Below are 21,101 nucleotides of genomic sequence, written 5' to 3'. Positions count from 1 at the left end.
TAGAGATTCAAAACAAATAATACTTTAGGCAAGAGTTCTGTTTAATGTTTTTGTAACTTAGAGTTTTTCATTGTTGTTAGAAGATACATACTTTTTTTCCTGTAGGACTTTCCTTCAATCAGCAAGTATTAATAGAGCTAGGGCTACAATGACAGAAAGATAGACAAGGTCCTTGCCCCAAGTAACTTAGAATCAATTGTCTAGGGGACACAGACAAGTAAATAGGCAAATTAAGTCACATTTTGATAAAGGCGATATGATAAAAATGATACAAGGAGGGAGACCAGGATGCTGTAGGAGCACAGAATTTCCCAAATACATATGGGGTGTGTGTGTGTGTGTGTGTGTGTGTCTTCAGGGAGTTAATATAGGATTCTCAAAAACATTGAAGCTAAAACTTATTAATATCCATGGTTCTAGTACAACCAGGAAACACATTTTTGAAATCTGTTGCCTCATAGTGTTGTCTATGTCAGGTTTTGATACAAAAGATGCTTCCACTTATTTATTAAAGAGGAAGGATCTGTGTGGCTTTTGATTTTTTGTGCTAATATAAAAATAATTGTCTGTTTCCTTAAAGTATAAATATATTTGACTGTGGGTTTCTGTTCATTTCTGGCAATTGATATTTCTTTCTAGAAAATAATTAGTTTTCTGAAGACATCTTTTTTTTATTAGCATACTCATTACATAATGCTATCTTGTAATTTTTAGTATCACCCTATCTATTGTTACAATGTTCTTCTTATGCCAAATTCTACTTACTGGTATTTTTTTCTTGTTTATTAAGGATTATAGTAAATAGAATAACCATTATGTATTGACTACTTACAATCTGTTAGGCATAGGGTGGTAAGTGGATTTCACACAATTTATCTTACTATGAAAGAGGTATCATTATTGCCATTTTTGGGATAAAGTATCTGAGGATCAGCAAAGTTAAGAAATTTGTCTGATCTCACACAGCTTTTTAAGTGATGGAGCCAGCATTTACACCTAGAAATGTGTGAACTTAGGAATGGTTCTACTGAATCTCAGATTTGTAAGCTTTCTCTATACTTTCCACTTCTGGAGGAGGTCATAGAAAGGACATGACTGCCAATTGACCCATTAGGTGGATCTGGGCAATTGGAGGCTCCTCGCTGTCCCCTCCTCTGTTCTTGTACTGCATGCCCTGCTCACCATGCCATGGTGGGAGCCATTTTCAAGAACACAACTTTAAAAAGAAATTTTATTTATTTATTCATGAGAGACACAGAGAGAGAAGCAGAGACATGGGCAGAGGGAGAAGCAAGCTCCTTGTGGGGAGTTCAATGGAGGACCCCATCCTAGGACCCTGGGATCATGACCTGAGCCAAAGGCAGATGCTCAACCACTGAGCCACCCAGGTACTCTCAAGGACACAGCTTTGAGAGTAGGAAGCTGTTGAGGACATTGAGGCTATAGAGTGACTGAACGCAGGTTAAGACCTCTGTATCACTTTGGGATTCTGGCGGGTGGGTAAGGACATATACGTGTCCTGTAGCTTCTCAGGACGAGCCCTGAAAGTTAATTCCCTTGCTTTTTAAACTTGTCACCTACCCATTCGGGATCTGCTTCTTTCTTAGGTCTCTCCTTGCCTTCCATGTACTAGGGACAGTATGCAAATGAACACACACACACACACACACACACGCACAAATAACCTAGCTCTAGAATGTATCTATAAAATCTCTATTTCTTTTTCAAATCCATTAATTGCCTTTTTTAGTTCTATTATTTTTCTTTCTTCTTTAACTACTTTCATTTTTTATTAATTATTTCACTTACTTTACTCATCTGCTTTTAACATCAAAACCAAAAAAGAGTTTGGCTGTATAACTGTGCAACTTTGCCATATGCCATATATTTGCATATGAAATAGCCTCATGTTTACTATACCCTAAATGTTTTCTTGAAATGTTTATTTTCTTTGTGATACAATCATTATTTAGAAGCATATAGAGCATTATTAATTTTCAAATAATTGGATTTTTTTTGCCTTTAGCAATTTCTAGTTTTATTGAATAATCTTAAGAGAATGTGGTTTCTACTTTTTCTGTTCTTTTGAATGTGTTGAGCCTGAATTTCTGTTGTTTTTCATTTTTTAATTTAAATATTTGTTTTTTCATTTTTTTATTTAAATATTAGTCTTAGATATAGTCTTGGGTATGGTCAAATTTTTCACTTAAAAAATGTGGCTTTTTTTTTTAATGTGGCTTTAATAGGGAAATTTAACATCTTTTTATTACTGATAAAAACCAAATACTTGGCCCAGATTCTTGTTGAACTTTCCCATTTTCTTTTGATTGTCCTTTTTCTTTCTTTCTTTCTTTCTTTCTTTCTTTCTTTCTTTCTTTCTTTCTCTTTCTTTCTTTCTTTCTTCTCTTTCTTTCCTTTCTTTCTTTCTTTCTTTCTTTCTTTCTTTCTTTCTTTCTTTCTTTCTTTCTTTCTCTTTCTTTTCTTTCTTTCTTGATTTCATTTATTCATTTGAGGGAGAGAAAGAGAGAGCATGAGCCGATCCAGGGGTGGGGTTTAAGGGGTGGAGGGGTAGAGGGAGAGGGAGAAGCAGGCTCCACACTGAGCAGGGAGGCCAACATGGGGTTCAGTTCCAGGACCCTGAGACCATCACCTGAGCCCAAGGCAGATGCTGAACAAGCTGAGCCACCCAGGTGCCCTGATTGTCCTTTTTTCTATGTATGGACTATATTTTACTTATACTTACTTTAAGTGGTTATTTCTAAAGTGTACTTGTGGATGACTTTAGGCTTATCATATTTCTTCTCGCCAAAAAGACTGACTCTTCTTTATCTCCATGTGGAGAAAGGAATATGATACCTGTCTCATTTTTCTCCCCTCCACCCAGCATATAGCCTTTGAAAATTGTTAAAGAATATTACTGAGTAATTTACCTTTTTGACTTAAAAAAAGGATTATTGCATTTGTTCTGATGCTCTGTTTTCTGTCCTAGGAGCAAGAATCTATGATTCTTTACTTGAGTCTGTTTTTGCTAAATGTCTTCATTTCTGCCCCCATATTTTTATTTCTATTTATTTTTCTTTTTCATTCTTTTTACCTTGATACATTAAAAGTGCTATTTTTTTTGCCATGACCATATTATTCTTCTTTATTGCTTTTCATTTTGCTTGTGTGAATTTTCTATTTCTGTTTCATTTGTTTTTAAATTTTATTTCAGCCAGTTTTCTTAAATGTTTTTATCTTCCTTTTTGTACTTATTTTCCTAGCCTTGGTTTATTGATACTTGCCTTTTTCTGTGGAAAGAAGTGAAGAAGTGATTTAAATTTTACTGTAAATTATAGAAAATTTGTTTCAGGTGTATACTTTTCTGGAACATTTTGTATCCTATATGTTAAAGGGGAAAAAAGCTTACATTGGTACTTTCAGATGAATTGCTCTTGAATGAAAAGTTCAAGTGTTTATTAATTAAAATGAGACTGTGTTTATGGCCTACCATCCCCCTCCCATAGACTATAGCCAAAGAATTATTTTCCTTCTTCAACTCACTTTTCCCCGCCTCCCCCTCTCAAGCCAACTTGCCTTACTGAAGGTCCTCATATTGACACCCTGCCTGACAAAGCTTATCCTTATGTAAGGAAACATTTCAGGACTCAACCATCTTGAAGCCTCCAGCTTCCCGTGCATTCTCAGTGCATGCTGGGAGCTGTAGTCTCCTAAGGATGCAAATAACCAAGAAGCTGGCAGGGCCAAAGGTGGAGGGAGGACCCTTGGGGTGGCACAAGAACTTATCTCTTAGCTGATAGGACATGGCTGCCTATCTTTCTCAGTGGTGCAGCTCTATCCAGGATATAGTGCAAAGAATAAGAGAAACTTCTATCTTTTTCTTGTTTTGAGTTTGTTCTGAGGACTAAGGAAGAATTATGTAGTCTGAGAATAAAGTCCCAACCTCCTGTCACTGTAGTTAGTAGAAATTCCTCTCCCACTGGCATCTCATCTTGTCTTAACTTTTGTTTGCACTGCTACTGTGGGTTTTTTTTGTCTTGCCCTTTAATTTGTCTGTATCCTTGGATATGCTTTTGAAGATAGAGAGCATGTGTGGTAGTCAGTTACTTTGCTACCACTGAACCTAGAATCATGTGGAGATATATATATATCCTAAGGCCAAACTTCATAGAGACAAAATTTTAGTTAAATGCGAATAGGAGCATTTGGTTGGGCCCCTCCTTGATTACATTTCAGCTATTATTCAGCACTGAGGAAGTCAAACCACTACTCTTTACCACCCTGTCAAAGAGCTATTCTTCCACTCTTCTCTTGTGGGCAGGTGTCATTCTGCTCTTAGTTTACTTATACTCATGAATGTCTGGGGATTTTGGTACCAGTCTTGGTGGACAGAAATAATTTCCTCGGCACTACAGAAAGGCAGTACAGTGTGATGCTTGGGCAGGTAGATTCCAGAGTCAGTGTGGGTTCACATCCTGGCTTCTTCACATCCTGAATATATTTCTACTGTAGTGTTCTGGTCATTCTGTGTCTTGTTTTCCCAACTGTAAAATGGGCCAATATATAAAGTACCTCCAATGTATGGCTATTGTGATGATTTAATATATTGTAAGTAATCAGTGTCATTAAATACTGACAGGAGTTAACTATCACATTGCAAGTATTCAATAAATGTTCCTGTTCTCATTAGGAGAACCAGACATTCTCCTTGAGTGTTTGAGAAATTATATACAACTTAAAAACCTTGAAACCTAATTAAATGGGTTTTGTTTGGAATACCTTCTCCAGGTATTGTTCTAATTTCTTTGCATACTTCTAGCAAAGTTGTTGCAAAAGGAACTTTAGGTCTCTCTTACCATTTGATATTTGTAGGGTTACATTTCCCTCAAGCTCAAGTAACAGTGAGGAGCTGTTTGACTTTCCCTTCTTCTTCTCCCTACCATGCTGTGGGAATAATGTTATTGACTATACAGTTTTCATAAAATTGCTCATTGTCATTCCCAAGACACCCACAGCAATGATCAACCCGGCATGAGTGTCGCATTGCCAAATACCCTGATGAGATATATGCAAAACTTTTATTTATTTTTTAAATATTTTATTTATTTATTCATGAGAGACACACAGAGAGAGAGGCAGAGACACAGGCAGAGGGAGAAGCAGGCTTCATGCAGGGAGCCCAACATGGGACTCAATCCCGGGTCTCCAGGATCAGGCCCTGGACTGAAGGCAGCGTTAAACCGCTGAGCCACCTGGGCTGCCCTATGCAAAACTTTTAAAATAACTCCCTTCCTCTTCTTCAACCAATGCTTACATTAGGCAAAGAAGAGCCTAGAGGTTGCTGAGGAGTGAGCAGAAGTTGGAAGCGGCTCTGATATCTTAAAGAGTTCACTGCCCTCTCCTCGAGTTTGTATTTCAAAACATGGCCATCCAACCGTGTGACACTATTATATACACAGCTGCTGGAGGTTGACGGGGGTGATGGGGGTGGTAACTCATTCTAGAGCTCTATGATGCAGGTCAATGAGAATGACTTGCCTGAGGGCCTTGAGAAAGAACAAACTGGTGTCCTGTTCTAGCTGTCATTTGGTGGCAAGCATGTTAGATATTATATTAAATGGACCTGATATTAGTATTTACCACATCACTTGGTTTTATTGGGACTGTTGTGGTTTCAGCACTGAAAATCTCACTCTCTGGGAACCCTCTCAGTTCCAAGAAAACCAGTGCAGTTGGTCACCTTACTTGGACCTAAGCTATAACATTGCATTTAGAATAAGCTATGTGATCTTGGCCAGGTCATATGGCCTCCTAAGCTGGATTCTCTTTTATAAGGTGGAATTAAAAATATCTGCCTTGCAACCTTGCAAGAATCACATGCAGTAGTGTCCACTAACATGTTTGGTATCTTGTGAGATCCTACGCCAATATCAGAAAATTAAGTCATTGAAGATATTGTTTCTTTGAGGCATAGGGTCTACCTGAGAATTCTGAGGTGGTTATACAAAGCTGAAAGCCTATGACCTGAAGACTTCTCCAAAGCAATGGTACACATGACTCCAAAGCCAATTGGAGAGTGTGGGGGGAAAATGAGGACTCACAAAGATCCTTGGCATGGGATCCTGATGAATTGATACTTGGTATTTGCAATGGCTCCACTTTATATTTGAGGTGGCTCTAGGCCTGGGTCCCTACTGAAATCTGTGCACATGGCCTAGACTAGTCTGGCTTTTCTATCAGAACCTGCTATCTTATAGGTAAAATGAAAGATAATTTTATGTGGAATCAATGATTTCTTAACTCCCTTTTGGCTGTAAAGCCACATCACATAACACCAGTGCGCTCCAGACATTAGCCACTGTGGGAGATGGAGGTGGTCTCCTGACCTCAATCACTCTTAGGCCCTTTGCAGTTATATTTTGTACCTCATCACCTATTTCCTTCCTTTTCTTCTGACACTCTCTAATTATCTCCTTTGTCATTTATTTGCTCCTGTTTCCCTCTTTGGAGATTGTAGTTCCTCATGAGGAAACTATTAGGTTCATGAGGTACGTAGAATTTCCCTGTCTTGTTGACTGCCAGCTACTGAAACCAGCATGGCAGATGCCTGGTCAGTATGTGTGAAATGAATGAGTGGACTGGACATCCATGGTTATCTTCTACTGATCACAAGCCACATCAGCTTGATATATTTTGTTATGTTAGCAATATTTTAGTTTCTTTAAAATCAATATTGTTGATAATGAGGAGAGCAAAAGATGTGAACTATACAGTTCTCCACTATCTTTAATGCAAGGGTGTTGCAGACTTGCAGATATGAGGCCCAGGGCTAAGATTCAAGCAAGAGATGGCTTATGGGAAATTTGAGGCAATCTGAAACACTCAGTGAACATTTAATTCATCTGTTACATAGCATACCCTCTGAATTCTTTTTTTTTCCATATCACAGGATGTTAATATAGTCTAAAGTAATTAATTCAGAGTATGAATATGGTGGAGTCTAGTTCTTCAGTGTCAGCAAATTGCCTGCTATGACTCTCCTTTCCTCTCCTCTATCCCAGTTCAGCCATGGGATATTGCCTGGCGTTGAAATGAGAGTAACAGGACAGCCACCGGCAGGGTAAGGCAGGGGAGACAGAGTATGTATAACTCACAGATTAGGCCTGCTCCCTCTTATGATTCACAGCAGATGTTATCTGCTAAACTCAAACAGCTGATCCTTGATTTAAAGATAATTTGTTTATTATTATACTAAGCAGAGCCCGTAAATCTCTATTATAGCCTGATGAGAACCAAGGAAAATACTGTATGCTGAAAGCACCAATAGCTTACATTTTCCTAGCTTCATTCTCCCCTGTAATCTGAACCACTGATAAGGAATATTGACATTTTTAGAGAGAATTATAAGTAAAGCAATAAACTATCCATGTTTTGGTGTGTGTTAAATGTGTCTTGAGTTATGGTTCCAAGTGGCAATCAGGCTCGACTTTGTTAATCTACCAAATGTTGTGTTTTGGTGACAGCTGAGTCTCATCTTGAAGGCCTGTGTTCTTTCAAGTTTCTTGAGAATATCCAAATCCACTGGGTTCACATTCTCAGAGAGGACACTGGTTGCACAAAGAACAGAGGTTGCCTAATGCCCCTATAAGCCCCATTACAGCTATTTGCACAGCTGTAATCATTATAAATAAATTACTTCATAAATTTCAACAAATGAAATCATGTTACTTTGTTTTGTCTGCTCTGTCTCTTCATTGTGCTGCTAAGTCGCCAGTGTGTCATTTATTTTGGCTCATTTTTGTGGAAATGAGATTTAAAGAGGAGCTTGATTGAAGCATCTGAGGACACTCTTCTCTCCTACCCCAAACTTTGTTTCCCGCCCCCCCCCCCATCAGAGGAAAAAAAGGAGCTGAAAATAAGAATAATTAATGGACTAACATAAGAATAAGTATGTGGTAAGTTCCTGGAGCACATTGCCTTACTTCTGGCAGGTATATTGAGGTATAATCTACATGTAGGAAAATTCACATTTTGTAGGAATAGAGTTCTTGTAGTTTCAACAAAGAAGTTGACTCTTGAACATGGATTTGAACTATGTGGTTCCACTTATATGCAGATTTGTTTTCACTAAATATATGTACAGTTCTGTAGATTTATTTATTCTTTCTGAATTTCGGTAACACTTTTCTCTTATTTTATTACAATATAGTTTTGTCTATCCCAGAATGTCATATAAATGGAATCATAGAGTACTTAGCCCTATGAGTTTGGCTTCATTTACTGAGCTTGATATTTTTTGAGATTTATCATTGTTTTAATCCTTCTTACCACTGAGTAGTATCACTGTTTTGCTTCCATTCGCAAGTGAGGGTCATTGGGTTAATTTCAGTTTTGTATTATGAATAAAGCTACTTTAAATATTCTTGTACATATCTTTTTGTGGACATGTTTTCCTAACTCTTGAGTAAATACTTGGGAATGATTGCTAGCTCATATGGCAAGTATATGTTTAACTTTATGAGAAATGCCAAGCTATTTCCAAAGTGTCTGTTCCATGTTCCATTCCCACCAGTGATGGATGAGAAATCCAGTTGCCTTGGCCTATTGTTTAGAACTTGATGTTGTCTGGATTGGAAGAATTAATATTGTGAAAATGTCAATGTTACCCAGGGCAATTTACACATTTAATGCAATCCCTATCAAAATACCATGGACTTTCTTTAGAGAGTTGGAACAAATTATTTTAAGATTTGTGTGGAATCAGAAAAGACCCCGAATAGCCAGGAGAATATTAAAAAAGAAAACCATAGCTGGGAGCATCACAATGCCAGATTTCAGGTTGTACTACAAAGCTGTGGTCATCAAGACAGTGTGGTACTGGCACAAAAACAGACACATAGATCAATGGAACAGAATAGAGAATCCAGAAGTGGACCCTCAACTTTATGGTCAACTAATATTCGACAAAGAAGGAAAGACTATCCACTGGAAAAAAAAGACAGTCTCTTCAATAAATGGTGCTGGGAAAATTGGACAGCCACATGCAGAAGAATGAAACTAGACGACTCTCTTTCACCATACACAAAGATACACTCAAAATGGATGAAAGATGTTAATGTGAGACAAGATTCCATCAAAATCCTAGAGGAGAACACAGGCAACACCCTTTTTGAACTTGGTCACAGTAACTTCTTGCAAGATTCATCCATGAAGGCAAGAGAAACAAAAGCAAAAATGAACTATTGGGACTTCATCAAGAAGCTTTTGCACAGCAAAAGAAACAGTCCACAAAACTAAAAGACAACCTAGAGAATGGGAGAAGATATTTGCAAATGACAGATCAGATAAAGGGCTAGTTTCCAAGATCTAGAAAGAACTTATTAAACTCAACACCAAAGAAACAAACAATCCAACCATGAAATGGGCAAAAGACATGAACAGAAATCTCACAGAGGAAGACCTAGACATGGCCAACAAGCACATGAGGAAATGCTCCGCATCACTGGCCATCAGGGAAATACAAATCAAAACCACAATGAGATCCCACCTCACACTAGTGAGAATGGGGAAAATTAGCAAAGCAGGAAACCGCAAATGTTGGAGAGGATGTGGAGAAAGGGGAACCCTCTTGCACTGTTGGTGGGAATGTGAACTGGTGCAGCCACTCTGGAAAACTGTGTGGAGGTTCCTCAAAGAGTTAAAAATAGACCTGCCCTACGACCCAGCAATTGCACTGCTGGGGATTTACCCCAAAGATTCAGATGCAATGAAACGCCGGGACACCTGCACCCCGATGTTTCTAGCAGCAATGTCCACAATAGCCACACTGTGGAAGGAGCCTCGGTGTCCATCGAAAGATGAATGGATAAAGAAGATGTGGTTTATGTATACAATGGAATATTCCTCAGCCATTAGAAACGACAAATACCCACCATTTGCTTCAACGTGGATGGAACTGGAGGGTATTATGCTGAGTGAAATAAGTCATTAGAAGGACAAACATTATATGGTCTCATTCATTTGGGGAATATAAAAATTAGTGAAAGGGAATAAAGGGGAAAGGAGAAAAAATGAGTGGGAAATATCAGAAAGGGAGACAGAACATGGAAGACTCCTAACTCTGGGAAACGAACTAGGGTTGGTGGAAGTGGAGGTGGGCAGGGGGATGGGGGTGACTGGGTGACAGGCACTGAGGTGGGCACTTGACGGGATGAGCACTGGGTGTTATTCTATATGTTGGCAAATTGAACACCAATAAAAAATAAATTTATAAAAAAAGAAAAAAAGAACTTGATGTTGTCAGGCTTCTTTTCTTAAAACCATTCGAATTAGTATGAAGTGGCACCTCCCTGTGGTTTTAATCTACATTTATGTGCCTATTGGCCATTTGTGTATCTTCTTTGGAGAAATGTCAATTCAGATACTTTGCCCACGTAAATTTAAACACAGAATTGCAATCTGATCTAGCAATTTCATTCCTATGTATATATTCCAGAAAATTGAAGTCAAGGACTCAAGCAGATAATTGTACACCAATGTTCATAGTAACATTATTCACAATAGCCAAACGGTGGAGACAACCCAAATATCCACTGACGAATGGATAAACAAAATTCAGTATATAAATACAACAGGATATTATTTGGCCTTAGAAAGGAATGCAGTTCTGGTACATGCTACAACATAGATGAACCTTGAAAACATTATGCTAAATGAAACAAGCCAGACATGAGGATTAATATTGTATGATTCTCCTTAGATGAGGTACCTAGAAGAGGCTAACTCACAAAGATGGAAAATATAAGAAGTTATTAGAGATGGGGGAGAGGAGAGAATGAGAAGTTATTGTCTAATGAAAACAGGGTTTCTGTTTGGGGTGATGAAAAATCATGGAAATGGACAGTGGTAGGGATTGTACAACATTATGAATGTACTGATTACCACTGAATTGTTCACTTAAAATGATTAAAATGATAAATTTCATGTTATGTATTTTTTTTACTCTTATAAAAAAGGCATTCTTGGGGCACCTGGATGGCTCAGTGGTTGAGCATCTGCCTTCAGCTTAGGGCATGTTCCTGGGATGGAGTCCCGCATCGGGCTCCCTATGGGGAGTCTGCTTCTCCCTCTGCCTGTCTCTGCCTCTCTCTGTGTGTCTCTTGTGAATAAATAAATAAAATCCTTTTTATAAAGGCATTCTTTGCCCATTTTATAAATCGGCGTTGTCTTTTTTAAATTTTTGAGTTGAAGGAGTTCTTTATATATTCTAGATACCAAATCTTTAGCAGATATGTGATTTGCAAATATTTGCTACCATTCTGCAAGGTTATCTTTTGATGCACAAAAGTTTTTAATGTTGTTGAATTCCAATTTACCGCCTTTTTCCTTGGTTGGCTGTGCTTTGGGTTTCATATCTATAACCATGCCTCATCCAAGGTTATGAAGATTTATACTTAGGTTTTCTTCTAAGGAGTTTCAGTGCTTACATTTAGATTTATGATTCATTTTGAGCTGACTTTTGTTTATAGTGTAAAGTAGAAGTCCAAATTCATGTTTTGCATATGGCTATCCAGTTGTCTTAGCACCATTTGTTGGAAAGGCTATTCTTTTCCTATTGGATTTCCTTAGTACCCTGTTTAACTGTAATTGACCACAAGTGTATGGAATTATTTTTGGTCAAGTCTATTCTGTTGGCCGACTTGCATATCTGTAGACCAATATCACATAATCTTGATTACTGTAGCTTTGTTATAGATTTTGAAATCGAAAAGAGTGAATCCTCCAACTTTTCTTTTTCTATACAGTTTTAGCTGTTCTGGATCCATTGCATTTCCATATGACTGTTTGGAAGAGGTTGCCAATTTCTGTAAAAATGCCAGTTGGAATTTAGATATGAATGGATTGAATCTGTATTGAATATCTATACAGGGAGCATTTTAATCTTAACAGTTTCAGGTCTTCCAACTTCTAAACATGGATATATTTGGAGAACAAATCTTATACCTTACTGTTTAACTTTATTCCTAAGTGTTTTATTCTTTTGATGCTATTTTAAATGGAATTGCTTTCTAAATTTTATTTTTGAAGTGTTCCTTGGTAGTGTATAGAAATACAACTGATTATGAATATAGATCCTGCATCCTACAACTTATTAAATTTATTTATTAGCTATAATTATGTATTTGTTAATCACTTAGGGTTTTCTTTTTATACCTAAAGTCATGCCATCGACAAACAGAAATAATTTTATTTCTTCCCTTCCAATATCAATGCCTTTTGATTCTTTTTCTATTTTGATTGGCCAGGCTAGTACCTCTAGCACAATATGAAAGAAGTGGTGAGATTTTAGGGGAAAGCTTTCAATTCTGTCACCATTAAGTGTGATGTTGGATATAGATTTTTTGTAGATGTCTTTTATCAGGTTGAAAACGTTTCCCTCTATTCCTAGTGTACTGAATGTTTTTTATCATAAAAGTGTGTTGGACTTTGTCAGTCTTTTTCCTGTGTCTATTTTGTGTAGTTTTTAAATTTTTTATATATTTTTTATTTTGTGTAGGTTTTATTCTTTACTCTATTAATATGATTTATTGCGTTGATTGTGTTTTTGTAAGTTGAACCAGTCTTACATTCCTGAGAGAAATCCCAGTTGGTCAGGATATATAATTCTTTTCATTTGCTGCTGCATTTTGCTTCTTAGTATTTTGTTGAGGATTTTTATGTCTATTGTTATGAGGAATATTGTTCTATGGTTGCCTTTTTGTGAGAAGTCTTTGTCCATTTTGGTATAAGGGTAATATTGGTTTCATGGAATGAGGTGGTAAGTGCTCCCTTCTATTTTTAGATAAGTTCATGATGGATTGATGTTAATTCTTATTCAAAAATTTGGTAGAATTTACCATTGAAGCAATCCGGTTTTGAGCTTTTTCTTTGTGGATTGTGTTTATTACAATTTCTAATTGTAAAGCAATTTCTTAACTTCTTATGGACCTATTCATATTTTTTATTTATTCTTGAGCCAGTTTTGGAAATTTGTGTCTTTCTAAGAATTTGTTCATTTTAATTGGTTATCTAATTTGTTGGCATACAATTGCCCTTAGTATTCTCTTATAATACTTTTTATTTCCGTAAGCGTGGTAGTAATGTTCCATCCTTCATTCCTGATTTTAGTCACTTGAATCTTTCCTCTTTTGTTCTTTTAAATATTTAACTAGACCTACACAGTCTAGCTAACTGTTGTTAATTTTGTTGATCCTTTTAAAAGGACCAACTTTTGGTATCTCATTTTCTCTATTGTCTTTGTAATTTCTATTCCATTTATTTCTACTCATAATCTATATTATTTCCTTCTCTCTGCTTGTTTTAGATTTGGTTACTCTTTTTTTTTCTTCTAGCTTCTTAAGATACAAGGTTAGGTTGTTGATTGGAGATCATTCTTTTTAATGTAAGCATTTAAAATATAAACATTCCTTAGAGCAGTTTTGCGGCATCTCATAAGTTTTGGTATGTGGTGTTTTCATTTTCATCCATCTCAAAATATTTTCTAATTTCCTTTGAGGTTTCTCCTTTGGCACATTGTTTATTTAGGAGTGTGTTCTGTAATTTATGCATAATTGTGAATTTTCCAAATTTCCTTCTGCATTGATTTTAATTTATTTTCACTCTGGATGGATAATTTCAATCCTTTTAAATTTATTGAGACTTGGTCTATAGCCTAACATATGGTTTAGCCTGAAGAGTGTTTCATGTACGTTTCAGAAGAATATTTGTTCTGCTTTGTTCAGTGAAGTACTCTATAGATGTTTGTTAGGGCTAGGTGGTTTATGGTATTGCCCCAATCTCTGTTTCCTTGCTGATCTTCTGCATAGTTTTGATATCCATTATTGAAAGTAGCATATTGAAATATTCAACTATTATTATTGAACTATTATTCCTTCAACTCTGTCAGCTTTTACCTAATGTATTTTGGGACTCTGTTGTTAGATGCCCGTTATTGCTTCAAATATTTTTTTCTGCCTTTTTCTCTTCTTTCTTTCCGAGGCTTTCAGCATGCATGTGTTGATATACTCAACAATTTATACAGGTCTTGAGGCACTGCTCATTTCTCTATCTCTATTTTCCCTTCCTGTTTTTCAGGCTGAATCATCACCTTAGCTTATCTTCAAGTGCACTGATTCCCTTGAATGAATTTTTGAATTTTAATTCTTAGAGTTTTCAACTACATATTTTTTGTTTGGTGTTTCTGTAATTATTATCTCTTTATTAATATTCTTTAGTTAGTGAGCTTTCTCAGACTATATTTTTTTTTAGAAATGATTTCCTTCAACTCTTTCAACATATTCATAAAAACTGGTTTAAAATAACTGTCTAGTAGGCCCAAATTCTGGACTTCCTCAAAGAGTTTGTGTTGATTGCTTATTTTTATTGTGCATGAGCCATACTTTCTTCTTTCTTTACATATCTCATAATTTTTGAAGGGGACACTGGATTTTTAAATAACATGTAATAACTTTGGAAATTATGCCTCCTTCCCAGTATTGTCATTTATGATTGTTGTAGTTATTCTTAGTTGGTTCAGTGACTTTTCTGAACCAATTCTGTAAAGGTTGTATTTTTTTGTTGTGTATGACCATTGAAAGATCTAAGCTAGCTTAGTGGTTAGCTAAATGTTTCAACATAGATTTCCCTAAATGCCTGGAACAAATAAGTCTCCTAGTCTTTGCTTAGTGGCATGCCTTCAACACCCATCCAGGCAATTAACTCTTTCTTAACTTTTGCTTCCTGCTTGTGCAAAGTCTCCAAATCAATCAGAGTGGGCACATAGCCTTATGTGTGCCTGTGACTTTCTACTTTCATAGAAATATGATGGAGCTTTCTAAATACCCCATAGACTTCTTCATCCTTATATTTTCTTCTGAAGCTTTTTTGTTAGTCTATTCTTTGCCCTAATTGTATCTATCATCTCAGACAGTCACAACTTTATGACTGTAGCTTATTATTGTTTTTAGTAAATGCTCCATAACGATGGCTTCATGCACATTTAGCTCCAACTTAGGTCAAATAAAAACAAACTTTTCTTTTTTCTTTTATTTTTTTTAAACAAGCTTTTCAGGTGGAATCTTCCAGGGACCCAAAGTACAAGCCAAATCATGACAAATTAATGGGAGTGAGGCTTTGAGAGAGCTTCAGCTTTGTTCTGTTCCTTCCACGTGGAATGACTATTATCTTCAAGAGTACTGCTAAGTCGGAGTGGGGAGTCATGAAGCTCATGTTTTTACTGAGATTCAAATATATTACCCAACCAAATACTCCCTATATTGTTGAAAGCCTTGGGTTAATTCCCAGACTTCTATAAAAGTTGATTCTGACAAATTTTGTGAGTTTTTTTCTTTTTTTGTAGTATGTTTTTATTCAAATACTTTTATTCAGGCATAATTGACACACAGGGTTATATGAATTTCAGGTGTACAATTAATGATTCAACAATTCTGTACATTACTCAGTGCCCATCAAGATAAATGTACTCTTAATCCCCTTCACCTGTTTCACCCATTCCCCTCCCATCTCCCTTCTGGTAACCTTCAGTTTAGTCTCAATAGTTAAGAGTCTGGTTTTTTATTTGTTTTTTTCTTTGTTTTGTTAAATTCCACATATGAGTGAAAACATACGGTGTTTGTCTTTCTGTGACTGACTTACTTCATTTAGCATTAAACCGTCTAGATCCATCCATGTTGCACATGGCAAGATTCCATTCTTTTTAAGGCCAAATAATATTCCATTCATTTATCTCTCATATCTTCTTTATACATTCATCCATTCATCTATGGATGGATACTCAGGTTGCTTCCATTTCTTGGATTATTGTAGATAATGCTGCAGTACACAGAGGAGTGCATATATCTTTCTGAGTTAGCTTTTGGATTTTTTTTTTTTGGTACATTTTTCCAAAGAAGACATACAGATGGCCAACAGACACATCAAAAGATGCTTAACATCTTTTTCCATCATCAGCGAAAAGGAAATAAAAATATCAGTGAGATATCACCTCATACCTGTCAGAATGGCTAAAATAAAAAACACAAGAAATAACAAGTGTTGATGAGGATGTGGAGAAAAAGGAACCGTTGTGCACAGCTGGTGAGAATGCAAACTGGTATGGCCACTGTGGGAAACAGTATGGAGTTTCCTCAAAAAGTCAAAAATACAAATACCATATGATCCAGTAATTTTGGGAAATTTTAATTGCTTTTAAAGAGGGGTAAAATTTTAGTGGTCCTTATTCTGCCATTTTTGCTTACATCTAAAATTTTATATATATGTGTGTTATTTTTATATGCTAGTGCCAAACTGTATGTAATGAGTATCCCTTCCTTAACTGTAGTCAAAGTTGGGATTTGCTTTTAATTTGAATACTAGGCAGTATAAATGGAGACACTCTTTTACCCATTAGTCAGGTAGAGAATTGGAAAAGCTATGAGGACAATAATTCATGGTTATTTTGTAGGTCCCTGGCCCCAGTCCTCTTGGAGGACATGAGCCTCCCCAAGTAATTTATGCTTTGTAATAAATACTTCTTTCTTTGATTGCTAGATTAAATTAAATTAGCTGAAGCTTATAGGCCTCGAAAATAAAGCTTCCTAATTCAACTTGATTATGATGCAACCATTTGAATTTAGGTACAAATGCAAAGTTGAGACCTAGGAATGTGATTGGACTTCATCGGTTGATTTTAGAAGATGGGAGGATTACTCTTACCTGGGCGAGGCACTGTACGAATGCCTGACCACTCTCCCTAAGACTGAGAGGTCCTTTGGCTCCTGAAAGAAAGACAGTCCCATGGTCATTTCTTTAGGAAGGACAAGCCTTATAGTCACTATACCTGCTGAGACCCTTTGGCTGAAGTTCCTTTCCACTTCCAAATCCTAAAGAAGAATTCCATTCTCTCCATCTTCTCACTTCTTCTTTAGATCCTTCTCGTTTAGTTCTCCATTCTCTCTACCATTGTGGTGAGAAACTGTAGCCCTTTATTTGACTCTGTGGTGAAGGGCCCTCCTTTTCTTCCATGTGAAGGGTCTAGGCAAGATGGGATGTAGTGTGGAAGCTTGTTTTTAATCATATTGCTAAATATGTATTTTTGTGTAAAGCCCTATCAATTTAGAGAAGGGAAAAAACCTGCTTCTGGCTCCACCTACACAGCTAGGATTTTATTCCTAAGTCAGACTATTTTAGCAAGGATGGGTTATTTAACAATGTTCAGCTAATACGTAAAAATCATGCAAGCATTGGAGGCTCTACTCTAGAGATAACAGGAGCTAAGCATAAAATACATGTGCTAATAGCTCAGCGTCTGACTTGGCCCACATTTATGAAATGATGACTCTTCGTATCTGGTAGGTCAAGTGATGGAGTTTAAACTCTGATTAACCCAGACATGGATAAATTACAATCATCTTGAATCCAGATGGCAAATGTGCTTATGACTTCTGGTACTTGACTGCACCACCATTCTTGTAAAGTTGTATACAGCTGTTAACTGAATATTGTTGTGTTACATCTGTGGGAGAGATGCAAAATATTGGGAATGTGAAGAATTTATTTGGAGTGTAAGGTCTTTGTATGCCGTTGCTCATATCTAGCCACAAAACACTATAACCGTGACATACTTGGTCCAGTAATTGTCCCCAAATTAAAAAAAAAATCATATCAGCGCATAATTTATATGAATTATTATTTCATGGTTGGTAACTTGCATTGCAGAATGCTCTGAATTAAGAGCTAGGTCAAAACATGTTAAAGGTAGTAGACTCAGCTCAGCTGGGCAGAGAACATACCATTCAATCATTTATTTACATACGAATGTTCATTAAAAGCCTACTGTGTGCCAATGACTCTTCCTGGTGCTGCAAGATAGAAGCAAGGATAGTGAACTTTGAAGAAAACAAAGCTCACCTTGACTTTGGATCAGATGCTGTTAGAGGAACCATCAATGCAAATTTGGTAAAAGCAGTTGCTGCCAGACAAAAACTGAACTGCTTTCTTTCGCATCAGAATTTTTATATATCACATAAAGCTGCTTTGCCCAATATGTTGGCCACTGGCCACATGCACTTTAAATTTAAGTGAGCTAAAGTTGAATACATTTTATTTTTATTGTTATTTATCTGTTTATCTATTTATTTTAAGTAGGCTCCATGCCCAGCATGGTACCCAGTGTGGGGCTTGAACTCACAACCCTGAGATCAAGACCTGAGCTGAGATCAAGAGTTGGATTGCTTACCAACTGAGCCACCCAGGCACCTCATAAAATTGAATACATTTTAAATTTCAGTTTCTCAGTCATCCTAACCTCCTTAACCTAAATACTTTTATATTTAAATATTAAAAAGTATTTAATAGTGATTAAAAAGTATTTAATAGTGATGTGTCCAGTGGTTACTGAAATGGACAGCACAAGTGTAAAACATCTCTATCATCACAGAAAATTCTGTTGAGCAGCTCTGATATAGATGTTGGAATGAAAAAAACCTGAGTGACTTCACTTAATGATTACTATCAGGTACAATTTATGAGTTCACACTATTTCCTACAACAGACACATTTATGAGGACAAGAAATTTTCTAAAGCAGGTTTTACAAGCTTTGAAGTTACAAAAAGACAGGCTTGGCAGTTAATTTAAGAGTTGTTACCTCATGTGTTCTCATTTTCTTTATGTTGAATGTTAGAAAAAAAATAGTATGAGCCAATGCAAAACTAATAATAAGGATTATGGCAGGAATTGCTGACTCTTCACCAAAATCCATTCTCCTCTTTTTTTTTTTTTTTTTTTTGCAAAAGTGTAGTGCTACTCTGCTGACCATCTACACTGCAGTGCCCACCCTCACCCCTCACATACATTTTGGTGTAGTGCCTTGGTTCTTACCAACGGAATTTAAAGAGAAGTGACATCACTTCTGAACAGAGCTCTTAAGTGGGCTGATGTACTTCCTTCATACTCTTTTTTTTTTTTACTTTGCTGCAAGCCAGCCTCTGTACTATAGATTACAACATGCAGAAAAGAACACCCCCTTAAGTAGGGCATGATGAAAAACATAAGAAGCAGCCTAAGTCATATATTGTGTAGAGTCAAGTGGCCCAGTAGTCTGAAAGTTCAACTGATATATAAGGATAAAAGGACTTCCATTTTACTTGACCAACTGCATTTTGAAGTCTGTTTGTCATAGCAGCTAGTATTACCCTAGCATACATAAGAGAAGGTATTAATTTTAATTTTGATCATATATATTTTTTCAGCCTTAGCTGCTAGAAACAACCACATTATCATGAAAAAAATTTATAGCACATTCACTGAAACACCTCTTTAATACATGATGAAATTGCTTCCTATCTTTATAAGGCCCTTGTTTTATGTTGGATTCCCTAGAATCAGAGCCTGTGATGGGGATTCTCTTACATTTACTGCATGAGGACTCTCCAGAGAAACATGTAAAGCAATGCAGGGAGCAAAATGAAGAAGGGGAAAAGCCAAGAAAAGATATGGATTCAGCTGGATACTAGCTTCGACTTGATTCTCTGGAAAGCTCTACAGTATAAATCTCACCATGAAGTTGTTTCTGCCTAAGGCACGGCACAGGGTTTGGAACCTCCATATTAGTCAGTCTTTCACTGGTAGACCCTCCCTGCCATTTTCAGGGGGATGGTCTCTTACAGAAGGAGGAAAATCCTGAGCAAGTGGGGAGCTGTGAACTGCTTCTAGTCAACACTCTCATAGTTGGGGCATGAGTGCACCAGCCTGTAAAGGCACCTGTCAGCCACCACTGGTGCTATAACAACTTACCTTTAAATATGTGAATGTATGATATATGGTACCCTGTTAGATGAGGCAGATGGGAAGGTTTTCTTCCCAAAGGGAAACCCGTATTTTTTATAACTCTAAATATGGTCCCTAGTTTGGCAGAGCAAATTTCTACATAGGGAGATGGACAGGCAAAAGTTAAGTTTTGGCATAAGTACAGAAGTTGGGACAGTGGTCTGCATATGAAGTTGTGGGAAAACAAGAGAAGAAAGAAACAACACTACTTAGGGGGGCCACAAAAATCCATCCCTGATGTGAACAGGTATACGACAGCAATAGTGTGTGGTGCTGCAGAAACTGAATTCTAGAGCCAGATGGCTTCTGCTTTAAACAAGTTTCTGTCACTAATATACTGTGTGACACTAAACAAGTAATTTGAGCTGTCTTTGCCTTAGTTTCTTTTTTCTGTAAAATAGGGATAATGATGGATACTAATAACTACAGGCTGTTGAGTGAATTAATACTCAAGTATACAAAGATCTTAGAATGCTGCCTAGAGCACAGTGAGTGGGATGGAAGGGTAGCTCTGTCAGGAAAGCTAGGTCTTGAAATGAGAAGCTAAGTGTGCCAGAGATTCTTCTGAAATACTGAGAGATTCTTCTGGCACAGAATAGGAGAGGTCAGTGGGTAAATAAGCCCTTGGCCTCTGGAAGCAGATATTCTAGGACTGAATCCCTACTCCACTACTGCATGACCTTGGGCAAATTATTTAAATTGTTTATGCCTTGGTTTCTTCATATTTAAATTTGGAATAATGGTAGCACTTTTCTCAGAGAAGTATAGTGAAAATTAAGTGAAATAATAGTTGTAATATTCTTAAACAGTACCTTAATTAAAAGTTGTTGTTCTTATTCTACAAGGAAAGCAGGGGGACTTGCAGAGTTAATTGCTTGGGGCAGGTTCATTGCTTATATACAGTGGTTTATGAGATGACTGTGATATCATAAAGTCAAGTAAAAACTGAACTGGAGGGCAGCCTGGGTGGCTCAGTGGTTTAGCGCTGCCTTTGGCCCAGGGCATGATCCTAGAGACCTAGGATCGAGTCCCACGTCAGGCTCCCTGCACAGAGCCTGCTTCTCCCTCTGCCTGTGTGTCTGCTTCTCTCTCTCTCTCTGTGTGTCTCTCATGAATAAAATAAGTAAAACATTTAACAAAAAATAAAATAAATAAATAAATAAAGAAAGAAAGAAACTGAACTGGAAAATCCCACTGTACAAACTGAAGGTGCTTTGACTTGGTCCTGTGGGCACC

The 21,101-nt window shown here is 36.9% G+C and overlaps 1 long non-coding RNA gene across 1 annotated transcript in view; it reads right to left on the bottom strand.

Annotated features, from left to right (window-relative positions):
- The window catches only part of LOC125753565 (uncharacterized), a 40,604-nt gene extending 19,879 nt beyond the window's left edge, over window positions 1-20,725 (bottom strand). The window contains exons 1-2 of the long non-coding RNA XR_007405681.1: window positions 20,678-20,725; window positions 16,753-16,814 (exon numbers count right to left, since the gene is read on the bottom strand). This is a non-coding gene — a long non-coding RNA (uncharacterized LOC125753565). The remainder of the gene's footprint in view (window positions 1-16,752; window positions 16,815-20,677) is intronic.
- Window positions 20,726-21,101: the final 376 nt, after the last annotated feature.

Source organism: Canis lupus, chromosome 24, assembly GCF_003254725.2.
Source record: "Canis lupus dingo isolate Sandy chromosome 24, ASM325472v2, whole genome shotgun sequence".
NCBI classification, from domain to species: domain Eukaryota; kingdom Metazoa; phylum Chordata; class Mammalia; order Carnivora; family Canidae; genus Canis; species Canis lupus.
The sequence above is the reverse complement of the archived record's forward strand: the minus strand, read 5'-3'. Positions and strand labels throughout refer to the sequence as shown.